The following is a 26,931-nucleotide window of genomic DNA, read 5'->3' as shown; positions in this document are numbered from 1 at the left end:
CTAATGTCTGCAATAAAACAAATGTCTCCATGTTAATCCTGGAAACAATAACAACAAAAATAGGCCCATGTCCATTGTTTCCAAAAGTTTCCTTGACTGATTGGTCATAGAGGTTATGGATTTCAGAGGGAAGTGTTGATGTCAATTGCATTAACACTAATAACGGGTGCTCTGGGACTGACCCCTTGTGTATTTGTCAATAGGCAGTCCTCTTGAGCCTTAATCTGGCATCAGTTAATATGCAAATCAAACCTTGGGAAAGGAATCCAAGGATTTGTCTTGTATAATGTTATAGAATGAATTCTTGGTTATAAAATATTACCCTGGCTATGCTGCTGCTGCTGTTGTAGGGTTTGGGAAAGGTATTGTTCCACCTGCAGAAAAAGAGATGAAAAGTAATGAAAAATTTTGATCAGATGGGACATTCAAGGATGGATACAGCTGCTGGAAACAGATGAGGCAGATTGTCCCCCTCACAGTGAAGAGGGAACACTGAAGGGAGCTTATTGTGGCTCCTGGATTTTCAGTCACCTAGCCACAGTGCAAGTTAGAGATACACAGGAGCAGCTCTGATTTACACCTCTGATGTACTAATGTCCACAAGGGGAAAATGGGACTTCCATGATGGGCATTCTGGGAGAGGGAAATGAGCCTGACAGGGAAGACAATGGGGTGTGGAAGAGCAGAATTCCACTAAGCTCATCTCTCCATTAACGTGAGGTTCCTGATAAAAAGGAAACGGTATGTCCTTAGCACTCTCTAGACACATCTCCCTCCCTCCCCTTTTGCCAAGGGTGGGGTGGAAGCAAGAAGAGTTTCTGCCTCTGCCAATGGCGTATTCCCCTGCAGAGTGGCGGTTCTTCAGTCACCACCTGATGACCATTCAGTGCTAGCTGGGCTAAGCAGACCAGAGAATCTGACCCAGACTTATTTAGGCCACTAAAATTATGGACCCAAAACTGTAATCCTTATACTCATACAAGCAGTCCCATTGACTTTAACAGGGTTACTCATGTGATTTAGGATTGCAGAATTGGATCCCCTTACTCTAAAAGCCTTTACCAAGGTGGTAATACAATCCAAACTCCACACACACACACACACACACACACACTTTTTTTCTGAAAGCATTTAAAGTAGTTAAATTAAAACAATGTATTTTTCTAACAAGTCATTTACTCATCCTGATTTATTAAAAGGCAAGGAGGTGAACTGTTAAGGATGTCATAAATTTTATACTATCAATATAATAAGCATAAGCTTTAAGCTTTTTTGTACTTTTTAGACTCCTACAGTTTCATTAATTGGATTTAGTTAAACAGATTTAGAACAGCTTGGGTCCAAATGCGTGTTACCTTTAGAACAGATCTTTCTTAAAACATAAACATAATACCACGTGAGTTTAAAACTTCAAATTAAATGTCCTAACATTGCACCACATCAGTCCCCAAAGTGGGTCCATTCTTTCTTTTTATTTGTAAAATGGTGCTAAAATCCTATTGCATTTTTGTACAAAGTAAACGGATTTTTATTGTATTCTTTTGATCTCCCCTTTTTTTCTGTGACACATTTTTGTAATATTTTCTTTCTAGAGATCATCCAAATCTTCTAAGTCAATACTTCAGAGTTCAACAGTGCTCATCTTCTATGATAATTATAAAATATACAGTGATTTTAGCAGATGGCAAAATGTTCCATGAGAGAAGATACAGTACCACAGCCCCCTTACTCCAGCTGGTTCTGGTTTATATCTAGCTGTCATTCTTTATTTGTGTGCAATCTTTTTAATACACTGTTTAAATATACAGTAATGCTGCTGCTTGTGCAGTGGTATAAATATCAGACACCTAGAGTAGGTGACCACAGCTCTGTTCCATTACCAGGTTTCCTACTCTGGACCAGTTCAGAATTTCAGCTCAACTGGGGATGTGATCAAAGTTTTAAAAAAAATTATTTGCCTCATTTTTTTATAATGGTGCATAAAATGAAAGAACAAAAAGAAGCATCCACTTCAGAAGGTGTTCTCTAAATTGTGGCTGGGGAATGTGATTGAATGTTCAGTTGATTTAAAATAGTAAAACTCTACTCAAGGAAAATCTTTCCTTGCAGAGTTGTGGGGAAGAAGGGGGCTTTGTTTGAGGTGTAAGGTGGTGAATGCTGCCATCATCAAATACTGTTCCAGAAAGCATCCTTCCTTCAGGAAATGGATCTTAAAAAAACATAGTTAGAGAAAAAGGATGTGCAAGGATATTTTAAAAATCTCACAAGGAATAAATGAAAGAGATTTTATTATATAACAAAATGCCTGGTCTTTACTCACAGAAGTAGTTTTATTGATCTCAGTGTGATTTACTCATGAAAAAACTATTCACATGTCTTTGGGTTGCAGCACTCTGAGGATACTCTTGTTAGGTAATGTACTACAACATGAAAATATGAATATGGATTTCCATAATATTATTAATGTTCTCTAACATACAGCACATGAATCTTGACTTCCCTATGAAGTTCAATGCTACACAACCTTTTTAAAGCTTTTCTATAGTATCATTCTGTTGGTTACTAAATATTCTAGAACAGTTTATATTGACTCCAGAGGCAGCTGTTGGGGAGAAAATTCCTCATTTCAAGCCAAATATGGAGTTGGTGGCTTAGCTAAGGAATTGGATACAACCCAAGAATTTGTCAGGTTTTTTTCCTCTCGTGTGAGTTGTCCAATGCCCTCGTCCCCAACTCTAAAGTAATAAAATGTAAAGCATACCCAAAGAGCTTTCTTTACATAATCATTTCTTTAAATGGACAGTCTCAGATCAATTTATGCCTAAAATTTAGGTTTTGTAAAGCTAGGCTTTTACAAAGTATAAAATGAATAGAAAATATATCATGATTTTTTAAAAATATTCCGCTGAAAATAGCTGTTTGTATTTAAAGGGGCCCCTGCAGTATTCATAACTCCATGTGATGTCTCATTTTACTACTACATAAGAACCAGGAAATGAAACTGACTAGAAACAAAACTGAAACAGATTAGTCTACTTTCATTGTCCAAGCAGGGAGAAATGCAACTAATAAACAGCTTTAATCATAGAATCATAGGACTGGATGGGACCTCAAGAGGTTATCTAGTCCTGTCCATTGCACTCATGGCAGGACTAAGTATTATCTAAATCATCCCTGACAGGTGTTTGCCTAGCCTGCTCTTAAAAATCTCCAATGATGGAGATTCCATAACCTCCCTAGGCAATATATTCCAGTGCTTAACCACTCTGACGGTAAGAAAGTTTTTCCTAATGTCCAACCTAAACCACCCTTGCTGCAATTTAAGACCACTGTTTCTTGTCCTATCCTCAGATGTTAAAGAGAACAAATTTTCTCCCTCCTCCTTGTAACAACCTTTTATGTACTTGAAAAGTGTTATCGTGTCCCCTTTCAGACTTTTCATCTCCAGACTAAACAAACCCAATTTTTTCAATCTTCCCTTATAGGTCATGTTTTCTAGACCCTTAATCACTTTTGTTGCTCTTCTCTAGACTTTCTCCAATTTGTCCACATCTTTCCTGAAATGTGGCTCCCAGAACTGGACACAATATTCCAGTTGAGGCCTAATCAGCACAGAGTAGAGTGGAAGAATTACTTCTTGTGTCTTGCTTGCAACACTCCTGCTAATATATCCCAGAATGATGTTTGCTTTTTTTGCAACAGTGTTACACTGTTGACTCATATTTAACTTGTGATCCACTATGACCCCCGATCCCTCTCTTTAGTACTCCTTCCTAAGCAGTCATTTCCCATTTTGTATGTGTGCAACTGATTGTTCCTTCCTAAGTGGAGTACTTTGCATTTGTCTTTATTGAATTTCATCTGTTTACTTCAGACAGTTTGTCCAGACTGGTTTGAATTTTAATCCTATCCTCCAAAGCATTTGCAACCCGTCCCAGCTTAGTATTGTCCGCAAACTTTATAAGTGTACTCTCTATGCCATTATCAAAATCACTGATAAAGATATTGAACAGAACCAGAACCAGAATTGATCCCTGCAGGACCCCACTTGATATACCCTTCCAGCTTGACTGTGAACCACTGATAACTACTCTCGGGGAATGGCTTTCCAACCTGTTATGCACTCACCTTAGAGTACCTCCATCTAGATTGGATTTCCCTAGTTTGTGTATGAGAAGGTCATGGGAGACGGTATCAAAAGCCTTACTAAAGTCAAGATATACCACGTCTATCGCTTTCCACCCAACCCTCCACAATGCTTGTTACTCTGTCAAAGAAAGCTGTTAGGTTGGTTTGACATGATTTTGTCTTGACAAATCCATACTGACTGTTACTTATCACCTTATTGTCTTCTAAGTGTTTGTAAATTGATTGCATCATTATTTGCTCCATTATCTTTCCAGGTACTGAAGTTAAGCTGACTGGTCTATAAAACCCCAGGTTGTTCTTATTTCCCGTTTTTATAGATGGCACTATATTTGCCCTTTTCCAGTCCTCTGAAATCTCTCCGACCTTCCATGATGTTTCGAAAATAATCACTAATGATTCAGCTATCTCCTCAGTCAACTCCTTGAGTATTCTAGAATGTATTTCATCAGGCTCTGGTGACTTGAATACATCTAACTTGTCTAAATAATTTTTAACTTGTTCATTCCCTATTTTGGCCTCTGATCCTACCTCATTTTCACTGACATTCACTATGTTAAACGTCCAATCGCTACTGAACTTTTTGGTAAAACTAAAACAAAAGAGTCATTTAGCACTTCTGCCACTTCCACATTTTCTGTTGTTTTTCCTCCCTCATTGAGTAATAAGCCTACCCTGTACTTGGTCTTCCTGTTGCTTCTAATGCATTTGTAGAATGTTTTTTTGTTACCCTTTATGTCTCTAGATAGTTTAATTTTGTTTTCTGCCTTGGCCTTTCTAATTTTGTCCCTGCACACTTATGTTATTTGTTTATATTGATCCTTTGTAATTTGACCTAGTTTCTACTTTTTGTAGGACTCTTTCTTGAGTTTCAGATCATTGAAGATCTCCTGGTTAAGCCAAGATGGTCTTTTGCTATACTTCCTATTTTTCCTACGAAGTAACGTAATGGTGAACAGTACATTATATTTTTAGATTTTTAATTTTTAATAATTTAAGGTTCTATTAATGACACATACAAAAACTTAATTTTAAATATGACATTTATAACCTGATAGTATCCCTTTCAAAGAAAGCGTATTTTTCCTAGTGCTTGAGTTTCAACTATTAATGAAGGTAGTAATATAGGACCTGTTTTTCAAATGTATGGCCTACCATTTATCTGGTTGCTGTTGTTGGCATACTCATGATCATTAAAACACAAGAAGCAATGACCAAATTTTTCTCAAGTCAGTACAAGGATATATGTTAATGAGGAAATCTATATTTGTTACAATAAATATCTCAATTTGAAATTTGTTTTATGGAACATAGGTTCTATATATGTTGCTTTATTGTGCCTGTGTGAGCTCATGTATGAGAAAAAAGCAGTAAAGTGAAAAAGAACAAAATGTTATCACAACGGGACAGAAAATGCAGCCGTGTTAAGAAAATATTGCTCTGCTGGTAAATATCATCAGATCTTGCAGCAAATAGTTTCAACTGATGAGAAACCTGCTGGCAGGGAAACATAGTTGCCAAATAATATTCAATAAAATAGTGGTAGTGCTTAGGGTTAAAAGCAAATCTGCAACTGATAACTTCAAAAGCATGGAACACTGAAAGCAAATAATGCTTAATCCCAGTGATATGAGAGGTATTTTAAAGATTGTTTTTCTTTGATTGGGAATATCTGAGCAGTTATGAATTTTACAAAATATGTTTCTTGAATGTTATGGAGCATTCTTGATGGAGGAAGCGCACCCAGCTGATGTTGGTCAGCTATAAACACTAATTATGATCAGTTGTTGTGGAGGGGTGTCCCCCTCCCTGCTGCTTCCTGATTCTGGAAGACTATTTCTTAGTCATACACTAAATCGTCAGAAAACTACCAGATATCTAGAGATTGTCTATTCAAATTTGCATGGATGTTCTCAGTTCCTTTAACAGGAAATGAACATAAGCCCTTTATGCAACTAACAATACAGAAACAGCCCATCTGAAACTGTACTGAGAAAGGATAGCCTAGTGGCTAAAGTATTAGCCTGGGATTTAGAAGATCTAGGTTCAAATCCCTGTTCTGCACAAGCTTCCTCTATGATGTTGGAAAAGCTGCTTGTTCTCAGTTCCCCATCTGCTAAATGGGAATAACAGCAATTTCCTATCCCACAGGTGTGCTGTGAGGATAAAAGCATTAAAGGTTATGAAGTGCTCAGATACTGGGGCAAAAGGGACCACCCAGATTCTTGCTTTTGCCTGAGATAGAAGCATCACTTGTACTACACCCTCAGATGATGGGTTAATATGAAGGCTGTGCACTTGGTTTTCCATGATAAAAGCATGTTGGTTGAGGCTAAGTTAACACTGAATGCTTTAAAATGTTTCACTCAGTTTTAAAACACATCAGAATGACGATTGTTTCATTTAAATAATAGCTTCGTGCCAAATTCAGGGTAGGGTGACTATGGTGAGAGCCCCTTAGCTTTAGACTTCCTTTTGCCTGCTTATGTCCACCCACTTTACTTGTATGTAAACCAGCCACTGCGAGCAATGTCTGTGACACAGCTGGCATCCATACACAAAATTGCTCCCAAAAATGCACACACAAAATAAGTCTTAGCCAAAAGTAGCAAGTTTCCCTTTATGGCAGCTGGCCACATTTATCAGGTATCTTTTAAATGTTATTTGGAGATTGATGCTCATGTGAGTGAGGAATGGTGGTATATGCCTGTTGTCGTCCTTGGCCAAGTTCTGAAGGTTCTCATTTCCTTGGTAAAAGGTGATAAATTATTTACTAGGGTCTGAGCATGTGTTTGTAAATAATCACTCTTCTGTGATTCAGCAGTCTTACCAAGATGTCCAGGATGGTCCTCCCTGCATTTGAAATGTACAATTCTATTTTGCTCAGAGACACCTACATCGAATCCATTCTCATAGATAAATATGCTTCCAGGTGTTGCATTCACTTCATCACTTCTACCCAAGTGATGGCTCACAGATACAGGGTATCATCTTTGGGTTAAAATGTACTCATCATGTATGGTCAGCTGCTTGTATTTATAGCCAAGGCTGGGGCTATCAGCCCAACCTGGGCAGAGTAGACACACTGATTTTTCAGACCAGAGTGAGAACCAGGTAATGGAATAACCTGCACAGTTTCTGTACTGCTGCCTTTGATTCTCCATAAAGGAAAAAAAACCCTAATGACATGATAAATCAGATCCATGGTGGTAGGGATCAACATTGGCAGCAGAAAGTGAAAAAAGGTAAACCACTCACAGGTACCTTCACTTTTGGGTACAAGCTCCATAGGATGCCCTCTCACCCTACTTTCATTCAGTTTGGTGCTGCAGTATTTCTTGACAAACCTTTTTCTATTTTGCTTTTAATGGTCTTTTTCTCTGTCAGGAAGGTCTGATACTATCCAATGGAGTGTCCTGCTAAGAGAATTCTATTTTGCACAGCAGTCATATCCATGGCATGACACAGGGAAGAAAGGTAAGCAGTAGGATACAGACCCTGGACTTCAGGAAAGCAGACTTCGACTCCCTCAGGGAACAGATGGGTAGGATCCCCTGGGGGACTAACATGAAGGGGAAAGGAGTCCAGGAGAGCTGGCTGTATTTCAAGGAATCCCTGTTGAGGTTACAGGGACAAACCATCCCGATGTGTCGAAAGAATAGTAAATATGGCAGGCGACCAGCTTGGCTTAACGGTGAAATCCTAGCGGATCTTAAGCATAAAAAAGAAGCTTACAAGAAGTGGAAAGTTGGACATATGACCAGGGAAGAGTATAAAAATATTGCTCGGGCATGTAGGAATTAAATTAGGAGGGCCAAATCGCACCTGGAGCTGCAGCTAGCGAGAGATGTTAAGAGTAACAAGAAGGGTTTCTTCAGGTATGTTGGCAACAAGAAGAAAACCAAGGAAAGTGTGGGCCCCTTAATGAATGAGGGAGGCAACCTAGTGACAGAGGATGTGGAAAAAGCTAATGTACTCAATGCTTTTTTTGTCTCTGTCTTCACGAACAAGGTCAGCTCCCAGACTGCTGTGCTGGGCATCACAACAGGAGGAATAGATGGCCAGCCCTCTGTGGAGAAAGAGGTGGTTAGGGACTATTTAGAAAAGCTGGACGTGCACAAGTCCATGGGGCAGACGAGTTGCATCCGAGCGTGCTAAAGGAACTGGCGGCTGTGATTGCAGAGCCATTGGCCATTATCTTTGAAAACTCGTGGCGAACAGGGGAAGTCCCGGATGACTGGAAAAAGGCTAATGTAGTGCCAATCTTTAAAAAAGGGAAGAAGGAGGATCCTGGGAACTACAGGCCAGTGAGTCCCACTTCAGTCCCCGGAAAAATCATGGAGCAGGTCCTCAAAGAATCAATCCTGAAGCACTTACATGAGAGGAAAGTGATCAGGAACAGTCAGCATAGATTCACCAAGGGAAGGTCATGCCTGACTAATCTAATCGCCTTCTATGATGAGATTACTGGTTCTGTGGATGAAGGGAAAGCAGTGGATGTATTGTATCTTGACTTTAGCAAAGCTTTTGACACAGTCTCCCACAGTATTCTTGTCAGCAAGTTAAAGAAGTATGGGCTGGATGAATGCACTATAAGGTGGGTAGAAAGCTGGCTAGATTGTCGGGCTCAACGGGTAGTGATCAATGGCTCCATGTCTAGTTGGCAGCCGGTGTCAAGTGGAGTGCCCCAGGGGTCGGTCCTGGGGCTGGTTTTGTTCAATATCTTCATAAATGATCTGGAGGATGGTGTGGATTGCACTCTCAGCAAATTTGCGGATGATACTAAACTGGGAGGAGTGGTAGATACGCTGGAGGGCAAGGATAAGATACAGAGGGACCTAGACAAATTGGAGGATTGGGCCAAAAGAAATCTGATGAGGTTCAATAAGGATAAGTGCAGGGTCCTGCACTTAGGACGGAAGAACCCAATGCACAGCTACCGACTAGGGACCGAATGGCTAGGCAGCAGTTCTGCGGAAAAGGACCTAGGGGTGACAGTGAACGAGAAGCTGGATATGAGTCAGCAGTGTGCCCTTGTTGCCAAGAAGGCCAATGGCATTTTGGGATGTATAAGTAGGGGCATAGCGAGCAGATCGAGGGACGTGATCGTCCCCCTCTATTCGACATTGGTGAGACCTCATCTGGAGTACTGTGTCCAGTTTTGGGCCCCACACTACAAGAAGGATGTGGATAAATTGGAGAGAGTCCAGCGAAGGGCAACAAAAATGATTAGGGGTCTGGAACACATGAGTTATGCGGAGAGGCTGAGGGAACTGGGATTGTTTAGTCTGCGGAAGAGAAGAATGAGGGGGGATTTGATAGCTGCTTTCAACTACCTGAGAGGTAGTTCCAGAGAGGACGGTTCTAGACTATTCTCAGTGGTGGAAGAGGACAGGACAAGGAGTAATGGTCTCAAGTTGCAGTGGGGGAGGTTTAGGTTGGATATTAGGAAAAACTTTTTCACTAGGAGGGTGGTGAAACACTGGAATGCGTTGCCTAGGGAGGTGGTGGAATCTCCTTCCTTAAAAGTTTTTAAGGTCAGGCTTGACAAAGCCCTGGCTGGGATGATTTAATTGGGGATGGGTCCTGCTTTTGAGCAGGGGGTTGGACTAGATGACCTCCTGAGGTCCCTTCCAACCCTGATATTCTATGATTCTATGAACTGTTATAGCATGGACCCATTTGGCTCTTTGGCAATATAATAATTGGTTTACCCATTGCTCTGTAGAAGCCCTCTCTCGCTACATGTGAGATGGGAAAAAGCTTACTAAACTCCCATAGCAATAACTCCCTAGCTCTACTCAAGGTAGCACGCTAAAAATATCAGTGTGGACGTTGCAGTATGAGTGGCAACACAAGCTAGCCACCCAAATATGGACCTGGGGTGTCAAGTTTTTATCTAACCTCTCTAGGTGGGCACCTGAACATAACACCACATCTCTGCAGATGGCTTATGAGAGCCATTTTCTATTGATATGCTGGTAAACCTTCCACCATTACAGCGAACAAAGGGGACACGTTACATCAGGAGTGTCACTGTGTTTTGGGGGAAGGGGAACATGCCACATTTTGATTCATCATATGTAAGAAACTCAAACATATTCAGTGCTGCTGATTCTCATTTCTTGTATGGAGCATCAGGCTCATCACCACCCTCCTTACCATGTCGTGTGTCCTTTCTGCTGCCTGTTCAGTCACATTATCCCTTCTCCTCCTTTGAATGACACAAGTACTTTGTAGTTAGAGTCATATGAACTGGAACATGGGGGTACTGCACATTCCTCCTACTCAGCTACTATGGGGCAAAGACCACCTGGTGTTCCCACTCGTGACCACTCTGTCTGTACCCTCTTTCTCCTCCTCCATCTCATGGGCTAGATGGCAGCACCCTCATCTACAGCATTTCCATGATCCTGGGATCTCTTGGGTCCTTTATGTGTAGCATATAAATATATTTTTATATGTCTAGAACTGGCATCAAATCAAGTAATAGTGTTTCTGGGGATGTGTGAGGAGACTCTGGGAAAAAGTTGAGCTTACAAGATTTGTTCTTGTCCTTTTAGCAGGAGGAATAGAGCACTGAGTGAACGCCCCTGGGTTCGACTCCAAAGAAAGAAGAGATGGTAATATTTACAAATTATAGCACCACCACTAAGAGGGATGAAGATATGTATTAACATATTTGTACAGTAGAGTCCACCTTTGCCTGTCATTAATGTGTATATTTTTTAAACATAATTGAAATGACTTTGCTGGGATAAAAAGGGGCAGCACTAACCTCAGCCCCTAAGAGAGAGAGGAAGCTTCTTGCATCACACTGGAATGGATCTGTTTGGCCATAGCTCCCAATAGCCCTGATAAGCTTTGGAGACTCTGTTACCAAACTAAGCCAATGTTATAAAAGACCCTACCCTGGAAAAAGTTTCTGCCATTTTGGTCATTTTGCTTCCTTTGTTAAAGGAAAGCAGAGTTTTATTTGAGCTACATGTTGTTACTGTAATCACATTTGCCACAGTGGAATTATCAATTTAGCAAACTTTATGTGATTGGTTTCAAGCATAGTGTGCCCCTCAATATTAATGAAATATCTGCACTCAGAACAAAGGTAGAAAGTGCCCTGGATGTATCTGTTCCATAAAGCAGTTAATCCTAGTCTCACATCAAACTTTTTCCTCATTCCCATTTCTGGCCTGCCTATCTCAAATTTTGAGATAGTAGAACCGATGGCATTTTCTCTAAAGAAGCTTGCAGTGCCCCTGTTTACCAGAGTACTTTGCGTAACACCTATAGGTTATCACACTAGTTATTTGGCTTGTACAATAATGGGGTCCTCGATAAAGAGGTCATCGTTTGAACCCAAGGGAAGAGTGAAGCATATGTGTTCCTGCAGTTCTTCTGAAGTGGAGTCCTGGAAAATTTCATGTAAACTGTGCATAGCTGTAATGTGAAAGGGGCCATTTGTTTCTCAAACAGGAATTAGTATGGTGCAAGAATTATCTTGGCAGATAAACAGAACACAGGAAAATGTGTAAACAATGTTTTATTCTGTAAAACTTTAAGCAAACGAGCAGCCTCTTTTAAAAGGAAAAAAATGCACCCTCTCATTACCTTACACACACTCACAGCCACACACCTTCCCTTTAAAATCAGTTGACTTTTGTTGACACTTTAGACCTCAGTTGTTTGGTTTGATTTACTGATGGGTAGAAAAGGTGTCAAATGTCAAGCTGAAGAAAATCATTCATGCAAAAACATATTGGCACAGATAACTCTCCCTACGAAAACCACATTCTAGGATTCATAGTGTGGGGAAATTGCTTGTCTTCCCCCATTTCCTAAGAGATTATTCATATGAACATTTTTTTAATTACAAAAAGCACTGCACTCATGACTTTCCCTATTGTAATGTATTGGTTTCATCTACTCGATGGAATGCCTGCCCTTTTTAAATTGTAGGCAACTAAGTTCATCTCTATTGATTGACACACAGAGGAGTGTAAATTCTTTAAAATTACTGCATCTTAAGACTAGTTTCAGAAATTCTTCTTAAGCTCAAGTCATAGAAGGCCTGTACTTTTTGAGCAGACAGCGGCACGTTTAGGCCCAAATCTTCAAAAGTATTTAGGTAGCTAAATCACACTGTAGTTCAGCACCTAAACACCTTTGAGGATCTGGCCCCATGTCCGCACAAGCGCAGTTTAGCTGTTGACCATATCTATTATCAGCAACACATTTATTATAGTGTCACACATATACCCTGGTTATTAGAACTGGCAAAAAAATGCAAATTTATTGTCCAAGTTTTGTCCTCCATTTTTGGCTAAAATTTGAAATGTTGACAAAATAATTCAGTTTTTTGACCAGCTCTAATAATTATCTACAGTAAGTCTATCAACACTAGGGTGCCCAATATTTTACCCCTTTCTTCCAAATATTTATTTGTAAATTGTCGGGTGCATGGGTGTGTTTTTTTTAATGGAAGTTTGCAAAAAATATTCATGAGCAACCCTTTGATAACAAAATGAATGAATCTAACTGTAACCCTTCTGCCTGTCAGAGTTGGCAGCAACAAGGGCCAGGTTCAGTATCTAGGGGTTCCATTCCAATCCAATAACACAATGCAAAACTGGCTCGAGCCCCAACCCAGTGACCTGGGACAAACATATACCACCCCCACTGGGCGCCTCCAAGAGGCAATACTTTCCCTCTCGCAAGCACAGAGTCTGAGTGTAGCAAAAAGCCTTTTAATAACAGAGAGAAACAATGTGGCATTATGTTGGGGAAACACCACCAACAGGATTCCTAACACAACCCATGAGCAAAAAACCCACCCCAAACAAATTGGGGCATGTCCTTTCCCTTTGGTTCTTGAGTCCAGCAACCCAAATCACCCAAAGTCCCAAAAGTCCAACAACCCAAAAGTCTCTGTCCCTGGTCAGGGCAGCCCCAGAGTTCAAAAGTTTATCTGCAGAGTTTTACCTCCCAACCTGGGTGGAGATTGGGGGGGGGAGAGGGGGAGTAAGGGGCACCTTACGTGGTCCAAAGCTGATGGCCCCACCTCTCCATGGGGCTCCGCTCTGCCAGCCGCCCCATGAGCTGCTCTAGGCATCCAACAAACTGCTCTGCTCCACCAGCCACTCTGCTCTGCTCACCGTCCCTCAAACTGCTCTGCTCGCCATCCCGCAAACTCCCCCACTACTTAACACAACACTCAGTGATTTCAGCTCTTAGTAAGTTTAGCTCTTTTGTGATTTCAGCTTGAAGTAGGGGAGCCTCAGTGCTGGTGCACCATTAGCCCAAAGTGAATTCAGCTCAGCAGCCTGTAACTAGACTCCTAATGGAATCAAAATTAGCTCTGATATTCCACAGTGGAGAGAGGAGGAAGTGCAATTAGCATGTAAGGCCCTCACCAGGAGTCGCATGCCACCAAGTATTAATACCTGTCCCCAGCCTCTCTCAATTCACAGAGTTTTGGAACCCATGTCCCTTGCCTGGCGAGTCCCTCCATCATAACAAAAGGCCAAGTACAGTTCCACTGTCCTTGATTCCCATAATCAGGGTAATAACAATTTATTCTTCCTGCCCCAATAACAGAGACACTGGGGACCCCACAGCAGCCAAAGTGACCATTTGGGCAGCTATGGCCTCATTCTAGGCGGGGTAGGTGTGCCTATGCAAATGAGATCAGGCCCTGAAGTTCTTTTCCCCAACTTGCCACACCTTACCACCAGATGTCAGGGTGGAGCTCATCCTGACTCTGCTTACATAACAAAGGAAATATCTTCAGTAAGAGAAAACATTTGAATGTCTAGCTTCCAAAGAGTTGCTATGAACAAAGGGTACAGAATTCTAAAACAAGAACTAAAAACAAATGAATAAGACCCTGCCATTATCAATTGCATTATTATTTACTATTTGTCTTACCATAGCATCTAGGACAGAGGTGGGCAAACTATGGACCCCGGGCCACATCCAGCCCACGGGACCGTCCTGCCTGGCCCTTGAGCTCCCGGCCAGGGTGGCTCGCCCCCTGCCCTTCCTCTGCTGTCCCTCCTCCCCCTCAGCTATGCCACCATGCAGGCAGCATGGCTTGTGCCTGCCCACCTCTCAGGCTTTCTGATAAACCAGTCCTGCCGCTCTGAGTGGCATGGTAAGGGGGCAGGGAGCGGGGGGGGGAGGGGTGGATAAGGGGCAGGATGTCCAGGGGACAGGGAGCAGTTGGATGGGGTGGAGGTTCTGGAGGGGCAGTCAGGAGACGGGGAACACGGGGGTGGTTTGATAGGTGTGGGAGTCCCGGGAGGCCTGTCAGGGGGCAGGGCAGTCCAGGGACAGGAAGCAGCAGGGGTTAGATAGGGGGTGGGGTCCCAGGGTGGTGGTTAGGGGCAGGGAGTGCCAGGAGGGGGCAGTCAGGGGACAAGAAGCAGGGGGGGTTGGATGGGTCGGAGGTTCTGAGGGGGGCAGTTGGGGGCAGATAGGGGCGGGGACCAGGCTGTTTGGGAAAACACAGCCTTCCCTACCCAGCCCTCCATACAGTTTCGCAACCCCAGTGTGGCCCTTGGGCCAAAAAGTTTGCCCATCCCGATCTAGGACCCCATTATGCTAGGCCCTACACAAATACAGAACAAAGAGACAGCCCTTTGCCCCAGAGAACCTGGAATCTAACTATAAGCCAAGAGACAAGAGATGGATATAGACAGTGGAGTACAAGTAAACAATGAGATGATATTGATCACCATGATAAGTAGTGGTGTCCACAAATCTGCAGCCTAACCATTGTCAAGTATTTTATGGGTGTCACAGTATGCATAGTTAGTGATATTGACTAGGTTGTGACACACTGTTCTTTTCTCAGGTCTTGCCAGTAGGTCCCTTATGTATAGCATTTAAAAACATCTATGTATATCATGTTGTATAATACTAAATAGCTCTCCATTCACCCTATTCTGATTTGTTTGCAATGCTGAGAAAAAGAAAACCCTGGCATGCCTAGTGTTTTTTGTTAGCACTTACTGTTCATAAATCCTGTGTGTAAGCTCAATGGGGATTAAACATGGAATTTTACTATGACAGCTGGCTATCCCATGATTATCGTATAACTGCCCTAAGAATCTAAGAGGATTTTTTTACAGTAACATGATTTTCTGTTGGACACCACCCTTTGTGGCATCATGAATAATAAACTTGAATTAGAGTAACATTTAGTAAGGCATTATTATGTTCAAGGAGTGGGAAAGTTGGACATCTTATAGAATTAGCAGAGGAGCTCATTAGAAGATACTGGTATAGGTAAAGCTGATTCATCTTTGCTTGCTTTATCTATGAAAGTAGATACCTACTAGTAATGAGGGATTTTAATGGCCCAGACATCAGTTGGAAAAGTAATAGGACAAAACAATATGTCCAATAAGTTCTTGAATGTATTGGGGACAACTTTTTGTTCCAGGAAACGGAGGAAGTAATCAGGCCATTTTAGACTTGATTCTGACCAATAGGAATGAATTGGTAGCAAATCTGAAGGTGGAAGGCAATTTGGGTGAGAGTGAGCATGAAATGAGAGATTTCATGATTCAAAGGAAGGAGTGAGAGCAGCAGAATAAGGACAATGGACTTCAAAAAAGAAGACTTTAACAAACTCAGAAAACTGGTAGGTAAAGTCCCAATAGAAAAAATCTAAGGGGAAAAATGAGTTCAGGAAAGATGGCAGTTTCTCAAGGAGACAACAAAGGCAAAACTGAAAATTACTGTGATGTGAAGGAAAGAGAGGAAGAACAGCAAAAGGTCAATGTAGCGCCATTAAGCATTCTTTAATGATCTGAAAATCAAAAAGGAATCCAACAAAAAATGGAATCATGGACAAATATCTAAGGAGGAGCACAAAAGGACATGTAGGAACAAAATCAGAAAAGCTAAGGCATAAAATAAGTTACACCTATCACGGGCCATAAAAAGCAATAAAAGGAGGTTCTATAAATGTATTAAGAGCAAGAGAAAGATGAAGGAAAGTGTAGGACCTCTACTTAGCAGGGAAGGAGAGCTAATAACTGATGGCATTAAAAAAGCTGAGGTGTTTACTGCCTATTTTGCTTAAGTCAAGTCTACACTACAAAATTAGGTTGAATTTATAGAAGTCCTTTTTTCAGAAATCGGTTTTATATATTCGAGTGTGTGTGTCCCCACAGAAAATGCTCTAAGTGCATTAAGTGCATTAACTCGGCAGAGTGCTTCCACAGTACCGAGGCAAGCGTCGACTTCTGAGTGTTGCACTGTGGGTAGCTATCCCACAGTTCCTGCAGTCTCCGCTGCCCATTGGAATTCTGGGTTGAGATCCCAATGCCTGATGGGGCTAAAACATTGTCGCGGGTGGTTCTGGGAACATATTGTCAGGCCCCCGTTCCCTCCCTCCCTCCATGAAAGCAGCAGCAGACAATCGTTTTGCGCCTTTTTTCTTGAGTTACCTGTGCAGACGCCATACCATGGCAAGCATAGAGCCTGCTCAATTAACCATCACCGTATGTCTCCTGGGTGCTGGCAGATGTGGTACTGCATTGCTACACAGCAGCAGCAACCCATTGCCTTGTGGCAGCAGATGGTACAATAGGACTGGTAGCCGTCATCGTCATGTCCGAGGTGCTCCTGGCCACGTCGGCCAGGAGCGCCTGGGCAGACATGGATGCAGGGACTACATTAGAAGTGACTTGACCAGGTCATTCTCTTTAGTCCTGCAGTCAGTCCTATTGAACCATCTTATGGTGAGCAGGCAGGTGATACGGATTGCTAGCAGTCCTAGTGTACCATCTTCTGCCGGGCAGGCAAGAGATGAGGATGGCTAGCAGTCCTATTATACCATCTTCTGCCAAGCAGCCATGAGATGTGGATGGCTTGCAGTCCTTCTGCACCATCTGCTGCCAGCCAAAGATGTAAAAGATAGATGGAGTGGATCAAAACAAGAAATAGACCAGCTTTGTTTTGTACTCATTTGCTTTCCCCGCCCTCCCCCGTCTAGGGGACTCTTTCCTCTAGGTCACACTGCAGTCACTCACAGAGAAGGTACAGCGAGGTAAATCTAGCCATGTATCAATCAGAGGCCAGACCAACCTGCTTGTTCCAATAAGAACAATTACTTAGGTGTACCATTTCTTATTGGAACCCTCCGTGAAGTCCTGCCTGAAATACTCCTTGATGTAAAGCCACCCCCTTTGTTGATTTTAATTCCCTGTAAGCCAACCCTGTAAGCCATGTCGTCAGTCGCCCCTCCCTCCGTCAGAGCAACAGCAGACAATTGTTCTGTGCCTTTTTTCTGTGCGGACACCATACCAAAGCAAGGATGGAGGCCGCTCAGCTCACTTTGGCAATTAGGAGCACATTAAACACCACACGCATTATCCAGCAGTATATGCAGCACCAGAACCTGGCAGAGCGATACCGGGCGAGGAGGCGACGTCAGCACGGTCACATGAGTGATCAGGACATGGACACAGATTTCTCTGAAAGCATGGGCCCTGCCAATGCATGCATCATGGTGCTAATGGGGCAGGTTCATGCGGTGGAACGCCGATTCTGGGCTCAGGAAACGAGCACAGACTGGTGGGACCACATAGTGTTGCAGGTCTGGGACGATTCCCAGTGGCTGCAAAACTTTCGCATGCGTAAGAGCACTTTCATGGAACTTTGTGACTTGCTTTCCCCTGCCCTGAGACACATGAATACCAAGATGAGAGCAGCCCTCACAGTTGAGAAGCGAGTGGCGATAGCCCTGTGGAAGCTTGCAACGCCAGTCAGCTACCGGTCAGTTGGGAATCAATTTGGAGTGGGCAAATCTACTGTGGGGGCTGCTGTGATGCAAGCAGCCCACACAATCAAAGATCTGCTGATATCAAGGGTAGTGACCCTGGGAAATGTGCAGCTCATAGTGGATGGCTTTGCTGCAATGGGATTCCCTAACTGTGGTTGGGCCATAGACGGAACCCATATCCCTATTTTGGTACCGGATCACCAAGCCAGCAAGTACATAAACCGCAAGGGGTACTTTTCAATAGTGCTGCAAGCTCTGGTAGATCACAAGGGACGTTTCACCAACATCAACGTGGGATGGCCGGGAAAGGTACATGACGCTCGCATCTTCAGGAACTCTGGTCTGTTTCAAAAGCTGCAGGAAGGGACTTTATTCCCAGACCAGAAAATAACTGTTGGGGATGTTGAAATGCCTATAGTTATCCTTGGGGACCCAGCCTACCCCTTAATGCCATGGCTTATGAAGCCGTACACAGGCAGCCTGGACAGTAGTCAGGAGCTGCTCAACTACAGGCTGAGCAAGTGCAGAATGGTGGTAGAATGTGCATTTGGATGTTTAAAGGCGCGCTGGCGCAGTTTACTGACTCGGTTAGACCTCAGCAAAACCAATATTCCCACTGTTATTACTGCTTGCTGTGCGCTCCACAATATATGTGAGAGTAAGGGGGAGATGTTTATGGTGGGGTGGGAGGTTGAGGCAAATCACCTGGCTGCTGGTTACGCGCAGCCAGACATCAGGGCAGTTAGAAGAGCACAGGAGAGCGCGGTACGCATCAGAGAAGCTTTGAAAACCAGTTTCATGACTGGCCAGGCTACGGTGTGAAAGTTCTGTTTGTTTCTCCATGATGAAACCCTCCCCGCCCCTTGGTTCACTCTACTTCGCTGTAAGCTAACCACCCTCCCCTCCTCCCTTTGATCATCACTTGCAGAGGCAATAAAGTCATTGTTGCTTCACATTCATGCATTCGTTATTCATTCATCACACAAATAGGGGGATGACTACCAAAGTAGCCCAGGAGGGGTGGTGGAGGAGGGAAGGAAAATGCCACACAGCACTTCAAAAGTTTACAACTTTAAAATTTATTGAATGCCAGCCTTCTGTTTTTTGGGCAATCCTCTGTGGTGGAGTGGCTGGTTGGCCGGAGGCCCCCGCACCGTGTTCTTGGGCATCTGGGTGTGGAGGCTATGGAACTTGGGGAGGAGGGCGGTTGGTTACACAGGGGCTGTAGTGGCAGTCTGTGCTCCAGCTGCCTTTGCTGCAGCTCAACCATACACTGGAGCATACTGGTTTGATCCTCCAGCAGCCTCAGCATTGAATCCTGCTTCCTCTCATCACGCTGCCGCCACATTTGAGCTTCAGCCCTGTCTTCAGCCCGCCACTTACTCTCTTCACCCCACCACTTCTCCTCCCGGTCATTTTGTGCTTTCCTGCACTCTGACATTATTTGCCTCCACACATTTGTCTGTGCTCTGCCAGTGTGGGAGGACAGCATGAGCTCAGAGAACATTTCATCACGAGTGCATTTTTTTTTCTTTCTAATCTTCACTAGCCTCTGGGAAGGAGAAGATCCTGTGATCATTGAAACACATGCAGCTGGTGGAGAAAAAAAAAGGGACAGCGGTATTTAAAAAGACACATTTTATAAAACAGTGGCTACACTCTTTCAGGGTAAACCTTGCTGCTAACATTACATACATAGCACATGTGCTTTCATTACAAGGTCGCATTTTGCCTCCCCTCACCATGTGGTTACCCGCTCAACCCTCCCCGTGGCTAACAGCAGGGAACATTTCTGTTCAGCCACAGGCAAACAGCCCAGCAGGAACGGGCACCTCTGAGTGTCCCCTGAAGAAAAGCACCCTATTTCAATCAGGTGACCATGAATTAGATCTCACTCTCCTGAGGATAACACAGAGAGATAAAGAACGGATTTTGGTTGAATGCCAGCAAACATACACTGCAATGCTCTGTTGTACAATGATTCCCGAGTATGTGTTACTGGCCTGGAGTGGTAAAGTGTCCTACCATGGAGGACGCAATAAGGCTGCCCTCCCCAGAAACCTTTTGCAAAGGCTTTGGGAGTACATCCAGGAGAGCCGCGAATGCCAGGGCTAATTAATCCTTTCAGATGCTTGCTTTTAAACCATGTATAGTATTTTAAAAGGTACACTCATCGGAGGTCCCTTCTCCACCTGCCAGGTCCAGGAAGCAGCCTTAGGTGGGTTCGGGGGGTACTGGCTCCAGGTCCAGGGTGAGAAACAGTTCCTGGCTGTCGGGAAAACCGGTTTCTCTGCTTGCTTGCTGTGAGCTATCTACAACCTCATCATCATCATCATCCCCAAAACCTGCTACCATGTTGCCTCCCTCTCCATTGAAGGAGTCAAACAACACGGCTGGGGTAGTGGTGGCTGAACCCCCTAAAATGGCATGCAGCTCATTATAGAAGCGGCATGTTTGGGGCTCTGACCCGGAGCGGCCGTTCACCTCTCTGGTTTTCTGGTAGGCTTGCCTCAGCTCCTTAAGTTTCACGCGGCACTGCTTCAGGTCCCTGTTATGGCCTCTGTCCTTCATGCCCTGGGAGATTTTGACAAAGGTTTTGGCATTTCAAAAACTGGAACGGAGTTCTGATAGCACGGATTCCTCTCCCCATACAGCGATCAGATCCTGTACCTCCCGTTCGGTCCATGCTGGAGCTCTTTTGCAATTCTGGGACTCCATCATGGTCACCTCTGCTGATGAGCTGTGCATGGTCACCTGCAGCTTGCCACGCTGGCCAAACAGGAAATGAGATTCAAAAGTTCGCAGTTCTTTTCCTATCTTCCTGGCCAGTGCATCTGAGTTGAGAGTGCTGTCCAGAGCGGTCACAATGGAGCACTTTGGGATAGCTCCAGGAGGCCAATACTGTTGAATTGTGTCCACAGTACCCCAAATTTGACCCGGCAAGGCCAATTTAAGCGCTAATCCACTTGTCAGGGGTAAAGTAAGGAAATCAATTTTAAGAGCCCTTTAAGTAGAAATAAAGGGCTTCATCATGTGGACAGGTGCAGGTTTACATCGATTTAATGCAGCTAAATTCGACAAAGTTCTAGTGTAGACCAGGGCTTAAAGGTTATTGCTGACCAGCTACTCAACACAATTAACATTAACTTGTTCTTTCACTATTTTGGATTGCATTCCTTTCCTCTGGTTTTTAAAGACTATTTAGATAAGATGGAAGTATTCAAGTTGGCAAGGCCTGATGAAGTTCATCCTAGGGTACTAAAAGAACTAGCTAAAGCAATCTTGGAACCCTTCGCAATTATGTTTCAGAACTCCTGGAGGACAGGTGAGGTTCCAAAAGATTTGAGAATGGCAAACATAGTATCTGTCTTTAAAAAGGGGAACAAAGAGGATCAAGAGAATTATAGACCAGTCACCAGTGAACTTTAATACCTGGAAAAATACTGAAACAAATTGCTAACCAATTTGGAGGATAACAAGAGTGTGATGCATGTCTAGAAAGGGTTAAACATCCTGCAAAATAAATGACTCAAATTCAACCCTTAAAGACTTGTGGTAAGGTAATGGTTGTGTTTTTGTGTATTTACATATGTATGAATAGGGTCAACAATGTAATCAACAGTCCCTGTCTATGCTGTATTCTGATAATTCAGAGATCAAAAGAACATCCTAGCATTTAAATGAATTGTAAACATGGGATATCTCTGTATTCATCTCTCTTTGACATGTAATGTGTGAATGGTGGAGGAACAAGCAAATTGCCTTATGTTAATTCTATAGCTAAGTACCAGGTGATGGACCTCCTTCAAAGTCATCCTAATTACCGTTTTTTCCCCCAAGGAACTCCAACTTGTCAAAAAGGACATGAAATTGTATAAAAGATAGTTGGGTCTTGATCTGCTTAAGGTTTCATGCAGGGGAGGCCTACGCCATAAAGACTGAGATCCCAGTTCTAACTGAACCACCCTGACATATAAACATTGGACTATTTCTGAAAGAACTCCTAGCATCTACAAAGCTCACCATCTCTGCTATGAATCTGAATCTTTAGAACTGAACTCATGTCTATATAGATATTGATCTTTTAACATACTTTCTCTCTTGTTTTTTAATAAAATTTAGTTTAGTTAATAAGAATTGGCTGTAGCGTGTATTTGGGTAAGATCTGAAACATTCATTAACCTTGGAGGTAATGTGTCCGATCCTTTGGGATTGGTAGAACCTTTTATTTTATATGATGAAATAAGATTTTCAGAAGTCATCATATTTGACTTAGGTACCGGATGGAGGCCTGAGGCTGGATCACTTTAAGGGAACTATGGTTTTGGACTTCTGAGTAACCAGTAAGGTAATAAAGAAGTTTTTTTTTTATGCTGGCTTGGTAAATATAAAAATTGGAATATCCACTAGCTTTATGGGGATTGTCTGCCCCGTTCTTTGCAGTGAGTGACCACAGCCTAAGTGAGTGACCACAGCTGGCTCCCACTGAGCCACGGTCACAAAGGATTACAAGGAATAGTCCAGAATAGATTGGTCAAGAACAAATCATACCAAAACACCCTAATTTCCTTCTTTGACTGAATTACTGGCCTAGTGGGGGATGGAGGGTAGTTGAGATAGATCTTTTAGTAAGGCATTTGATACAGTCCCACATGATATTCATATAAGTAAACTAGGGGAAAATGGTCTAGATGAAGTTACAGAACAATTTTTCTCCCTCCTCCTTGTAACAACAATTTTCTGGAAGATTCTGCTTTAACCAGACACAAGTCGTTGGGCTCAATACAGGAATCACCAGATGAAATTTAGTGGCATGTGCTATACAGGTCAGGCTTGATAATCTAATGTTTTTTTCTGGCCTTAAACTCTATGAATCTATTACTATAAGGTGGGTGCATAACTGGTTGAAATATTGTATTCAAAGAGCAGTTATCAATGGCTTGCTGTCTAATTGGGAGGACATTATCTAGTGGGGTCAGTCTTTGGTTCAGTACTATTCAGTATTTTCATTAATGACTTGGACAATGGAGTGGAGAGTATACTTATAAAATTTGTGGATGATACAAGCTGGGAGGGGTTGCTATCACTTTGAATGAGAGGATTCAAAATGACCTTGACAAATTGGAGAATTGGTCTGAAATCAACAGGATGAAATGCGATAACGATAAATTTAAAAGTACTTCACTTAGGAAGGAAAAAATCAAATGCACAAGTACAAAATGGGGAATGAGTGGCTAGATGCTAGTACTGCTGAAAAGGGTCTGGGTGTTACAGTAGATCACAAATTGAATATGAATCAAAAATGTGATGCAGCTGCAAAAAAGGCAAATAGGGGTGTATTAATAGGAGTGTCATATGTAAGACATGGGAGTAAAAGTCCTGCTCTACTAAACACTGGTGAGGACTCAACAGGATACCATGTCCAATCTGGGTGCCAAACTTTAGGAAAGATGTGGGCAAACTGGAAAGAGTCCAGACAAGAGCAACAAAAACCATAAAAGGTTTAGAAAACCTGTCCTGTGAGGAAAGGTTACAAAAACTGGGCACGTTTAGTCTTGAGAAAAAAAAACAGAGGGGGGGGACCTGATAAGTCTTCAAATATGTTAAGGGCTGTTATAAACAGGATAGTGATCAATTGTTCTCCATGTCCACTAAGGTAAGACCAGAAGTAATGGGCTTATTCTGCAGCAAGGGAGAATTAGGGTAGATATTAAGCAAAACTTTCTGACCATAAGGGTAGTTAAGCACTGGAATAGGCTTCCAAGGGAGGTTGTGGAATCCCTATCATTGGCAGACTTTAAGAACAGGGTGGACAAACACATATCGGGGATTGTCTAGGATTATTTGGTCCAGCTACATTGCAGGGGGCTGGATTTGATGACTTCTCAGGGTCCCTTCCAATCCTACATGTCTATATTTCCATGTATTTCCTAAGGATTAGACAGATTAACCCCCTCACCAACATGCTGGGAGCCTGGAGGGAGGAATATTCAGTGAGGTTCTCTCATACAACATTATCATAATTCTTTCAGGCAGGGATCTGTGGAGGGTGAGGTTTGCTCCACACTGACTCTAGGATTCCCAGCTCCTTCCCTCTACTGCTGCCCTCACAATCCCTGTCCATGAAGCGTGGAAGGGGATTCCACACAAAGGGCACTGCAGAAAAGGGAATATTACTTGGGGCTTTCTTTATGGTAGAATTTACTCTACCTGCTGGACGTGGGTTGGAGATGAAGGAATGATACATGCCCCCCCACACTTCCCCTCACATGTGGAGCCCAGGATCGATGGAGGTCCATGTCCAGACCCAGCATCCAAAGTAGGACAGGACTTTTAAGGGTGGCTTCCTCTGTAAAGAAGGACAGAGGCTGGCACATAGAAGGCCCCCTCCATGAACAGTCATGGTGGGAATGACCTTCCCCTCCCCTCCCCTGTTTCCAGGAACGTATCTGGGGAAGAGAGAGTTCAATCTGAAATTTCACAGTGGCCTTTTGTTAGAAGACAAATATGGTGCTGAGGAAGAAAAGTGCACAGTGGTAGTGGAAAAAAAGTAAAATATGAATCCTTAATTGCTTAGGCACACACTTGTGGTCAGTGAAAACGCTAACATATTTCCACTTACATTTGCTAATTAAAACATTCAGTGCATAAAGTGACTACATTTCACAAGAAAAACTGTTTATAATCCTTGTAATCTGTTGCTAATTCCTTTAGGGCATCATTTACCCAAATTTGACCAATATGCTTAACTGTTAAAACAAAATTAGCATAGGTTTGTGTTGTACAGTACTTGGATTGCACGTAATTAAGAGTGCATGAGCTCAGTTTTCCCCTTAGCATTTAGTTTGGTTTTATAGTTAACATGGAGAGGCAAACGTCACCCTGGGGTAATTAATATTGTATAAAGTAATGAGGAGCAGGGGCAAGAGTCTGGCTGTGGGGTTATAACGGGTGGGCAAACTTTTTGGCCCGAGGGCCACATTGGGGTTGCAAAACTGTATGGAGGGCTGGGTAAGGAAGTCTGTGCCTCCCCAAACAGCCTGGCCCCCAACCCCATCCACTCCCTCCCACTTCCGGCCCCTGACTGCGCCCCTCAGAACCCCCGACCCATCCAACCCCCCCTACTCCTTGTCCCCTGACCGCCCCCAACCTTAACTGCCCCCCTGGGACTCCACCCCCTATCCAACCCCCGCTGTTCCTTGTCCCCAGACTGCCCCGACTCCTATCCACACCCACACCCCTTGACAGGCCCCCGGAACTCCCACGCCGATCCAACCCCCCTGTTCCCTGTCACCTGACCACCCCCCCAACCCCAACCCATCCAATCCCCGCTGTTCCTTCTCCCCTGACTGCCCCCCCTGCTGGAACCTCTGCCCCATCCAACCGCCCCCTGTCCCTTATTCAATGCCCTGCTCTCTTACCATGTCAGCTGCCGCTCAGAGCAGCAGGAGCTCGCAGCCCGCCCGCCCGCCTGCCCGGCCAAAGCCAGCCACGCCACTGCCCTGCCCAGCAGGAGCGGCGGGCCAGAGCGCTGGCAGCGTGGTGAACTGAGGCTGCGGGGGAGGGGGGAAGTAGGGGAGGGGCCGGGGGCTAGCCTCCCTGGCCGGGAGCTCAGGGACCAGGTAGGACGGTCCCATGGGCTGTAGTTTGCCCACCTCTGGGTTATAAGATACAACAAAACTGGAGAGTCAAAAGAGGTTCACATCTTTTGTGAACAGCATGTGATAAAGCAGCAGATCTGAAATGCTTGGAATGATTACAGGGTCTTTGGAAAGAGAGTAGTATTTGGCTAAAGCTAGAGAAGTGGATAACCACCTGACCATGTAAAGTATTTCTTACTTAGTCTTCTGAGCATACTAACCCTGGTCTACACTACAGGGTTAGGTTGAATTTAGCCGCATTAGGTCGATTTTAAAATGAATGTGTCTACACAACCAACCCCATTCCGTCAACCTAAAGGGCTCTTAAAATCGACTTCTGTGCTCTTCCTCAGCAAGGGGAGTAGCGCTAAAATCAACCTTGCTGGGTCGAATTTGGGGTACTGCAGACGCGATTTGACAGTATTGGCCTCCGGGAGCTATCCCAGAGTGCTCCAATGTGACCATTCTGGACAGCACTTTGAACTCCACTAGCCAGGTACTAGCTGATGCACTAGCCAGCTACACAGTAGAAGCCCCAGGAAATTTTGAATTTCATTTTCTGTTTGGTCAGCATGGCGAGCTCAGCAGCACAGGTGACCATGCAGTCCCCCCCAGAATCAAAAGAACTTCAGCATGGACCGAAAGGGAGACACTGGATCTGATTGCTGTATGGGGAGAAGAGTCTGTGCAGGCCAAACTCCGATCAAAAAGAAGAAATGCTAATATATATGCCAAAATTGCACAGGGCATGGTGGAGAGAGGCTACAACAGGGACACACTGCAGTGCCGCATGAAAGTGAAGGAGCTCATGCAAGCCTACCAAAAGACAAAGGAGGCAAACAGTCGCTCTGGGTCAGAGCCCCATTCATGCTGCTTCTATGATCAGCTGCATGCCATTCTAGGGGGGGACCCTACCACTACCCCACCACTGTCCATGGACACCTGCAAGGGGTGAGTCTCACACAACAGTGAGGAGGATTTTGTGGATGAGGAAGAGAAGGAGAATGCGCAGTAGACAAGCAGTGAATCCGTTCTCCCCAGCAGCCAGGACCTTTTCATCACCCTGGAGCCAATACCCTCCCAAGATGGGATCCCCGACCCTGAAGCCAGAGAAGGCACCTCTGGTGAGTGCACATTTGTAACTACAGTACAGGGTTTAAAAAGCAATAATGTTTAATGTTTTATTTGCCCTGAAGAATTGGGATGCATTCGTGGCCAGTACAGCTACTGGAAAAGTCTGTTAACGTGTCTGGGGATGGAGCAGGAATCCTCCAGGGACATCTCCATGATGCTCTCCTGGAGGTACTCTGAAAGCCTTTGCAGAAGGTTTCTGGGGAGGGCTGCCTTATTTCA

The sequence above is a fragment of the Lepidochelys kempii genome, chromosome 5 (assembly GCF_965140285.1).
Source record: "Lepidochelys kempii isolate rLepKem1 chromosome 5, rLepKem1.hap1, whole genome shotgun sequence".
Taxonomy (NCBI): Eukaryota; Metazoa; Chordata; order Testudines; family Cheloniidae; genus Lepidochelys; species Lepidochelys kempii.
The sequence above is the reverse complement of the archived record's forward strand: the minus strand, read 5'-3'. Positions refer to the sequence as shown.